The sequence below is a fragment of the Lolium rigidum genome, chromosome 1, assembly GCF_022539505.1.
Source record: "Lolium rigidum isolate FL_2022 chromosome 1, APGP_CSIRO_Lrig_0.1, whole genome shotgun sequence".
NCBI lineage: Eukaryota > Viridiplantae > Streptophyta > Magnoliopsida > Poales > Poaceae > Lolium > Lolium rigidum.
In genome coordinates this window covers 59,690,006-59,692,664 of record NC_061508.1, presented here as the reverse complement: position 1 = coordinate 59,692,664, position 2,659 = coordinate 59,690,006, and positions in this window count along the sequence as shown.

Genomic DNA, 2,659 nt, shown 5'->3' with positions numbered 1-2,659 from the left:
TATAATGACCAAACATTCTCGAGGACACACGGGATTTTAGTCTAGTGCTTTCGCTACATACGGCTAATTAATCTTCATTGTTTTGATAAGTGTTGTGTGGGTGAACCTATGCTAATGTACCGCCCTTCCTAGGACTAATACATACTTGTGATTATACCCCTTGCAAGCATCCGCAACTACAAGAAAGTAATTAAGATAAATCTAACCACGGCCTTAAACTCTGAGATCCTGCTATCCCTCCTAAATCGATATACCAACGGGGGCTCAGGTTTCTGTCACTCCGGCAACCCCGCAATTGGCAAACGAATACAAGATGCATTCCCCTAGGCCCATAAAGGTGAAGTATCGTGTAGTCGACGTTCACACGACACCACTAGAAGAATAACACCACAACTTAAATATCATAACATTGAATATTACTCAACCATACTTCACTACTAACATTTAGACTTCACCCATGTCCTCAAGAACTAAACGAACTACTCACGAGACATCATACGGAACATGATCAGAGGTGATATGATGATGAATAACAATCTGAACATAAACCTTGGTTCAACGGTTTCACTCAATAGCATCAATAACAAGTAGGAATCAACACCGGGAGAGTTTCCCCTATCAAACAATCAAGATCAAACCCAAATTGTTACAGCGGTGACGAGGTGCAGCGGTGGAGACGGCGGTGATGATGATGAAGATGATGGTGATGGTGATGGAGATGATGTCCAGCTCGATGGCGGTGACGATGGCGTCGATTTCCCCCTCCGGGAGGGAATTTCCCCGGCAGATCTCAGCCTGCCGGAGAGCTCTTTTCTCTCTGGTGTTCTCCTCCCTGCAGAGGCGGCTGTGGCTCTTCGCGCGTACCCCTGGAGCTTAGGTTTTCGGGTCGAAGGCATACGCGAAGAAAAGGAGGCGAGAGGGGGCTGTGGGCCCCCTCCTCACAGGGCGGCGCGGCCAGGGCAGGGCCCGCGCCGGCCTGTGAGGGGGGCCCATGGCGGCCCTCCTCGGCTCCCCTTCTGGCTCCCTTCGTCATCTGGAAAAATAGGAGTTTTCGTGTAATTCCCGTCAATTGTTGATCTTCCGAAATATTGCGTTCTGACGATGCTTTTTCCAGCAGAATCCTAGCTCCGGTGCTCGATCCTCCAATAATCATGAAACATGCAAAATAGATGAAATGACATAAGTATTATCTCCAAATATGAAATATATCAATGAATAACAGCAAATTATGATATAAAATAGTGATGCAAATTGGACGTATCAGGGAGCCGCTATTGAAGCCACTAAACATGAAAGGATGATAAATCATTTGATGTCATTCGTTGACATAGAGATACATACCTCTCAAAATTATATCTTCAATACCTCTGTTTTATTCAAATAAAAAGCTCTAGCACATGAGTAATCCATGCTTCCCTCTGCGTAGGTCCTTTCATCTTTTTTACTTTCAAAAAAGTTGTTCTGGAAATATTCTCGGAATTGGACGAAACAAAAGCCGAAGTTCCTATTTTACTGTCAGGAAGACGGAGTCCAAAGGGGAGACGGAGAAGAGCCATGAGGTGGCCACACCACCCCTAGGCGCGGCCTAACCCCTGATCGCGCCTAGGTATGGTGTGGGCCCCTCGGGCACCCACCGACATCGCCCTTTCGCCTATAAATTGACATCCCTGAGAAACACCTAAACACCCGAGCCTCCATCCACGAAAATTTCCGTAGCCGCCGCCATCATCGACCCTAGTTCGGGAGGGTTCTGAAGCTCTTCCCAGCACCCTGCCGGAGAGGGAGATCATCACCGGAGGCCTCTTCATCACCATGCCCGCCTCCAAAGTGATGCGTGAGTAGTTCATATTTGGACTACGGGTCCATAGCAGTAGCTAGATGGTTGTCTTCTCCTTTTTACGCTTCATGTTTAGATCTTCTGAGCTACCAAACATGATCAAGATCAACTTTAATGCTACATGTTGTGTTTGTTGGGATCCGATGAATATTGAATACTATGATTGAGTTGATTATAGACATGTTTTATATGTTATTTTATCATGCATGCTCTCCGTTGCTATTAGATGCTCTGGTCAAGTATGTGCTTGTGACTCCAAGAGGGAGTATTTATACTCGATAGTGGGTTCATGCCTCTAGTAATCTGGGAGAGTGACAATAACTCCTAAGGTTGTAGATGTGTTGTTGCTACTAAGGAGAAACCAACAATGCTTTATCCAAGGATAATTCTATTGTTTACTTTACACACTTTACTTAATGCAATAATCTGTTGCTTGCAACTTAATACACAAAGTTGTTCGGATGATATCCTGAGGGTGGATTACTAGTCATAGATGCAGTTGGATTACGGACTATGAATCTTGTTGTAATGCCCAAATGAATCTCATAGTAATCATCTTGTCATGTATGGCCTTTATTCTGTCAATTGCCCAGCTGTAATTTGTTTCCCCAGCATGTTATTTATCTTTATGGAGAAACACCTCTAGTGAACAGTGGACCCCGGTCCTTTCTTTTATACTGATAAAACCATCTACTGCAACCACTGTTCTCTTTATTTCACTGCAAACAAACATCTCTTTCGACACTATACGTCTAATCCTTTATTTTCAGCAAAACCAGTGAGATTGACAACCTCACTGTAAGTTGGGGCAAAGTAGTTTGG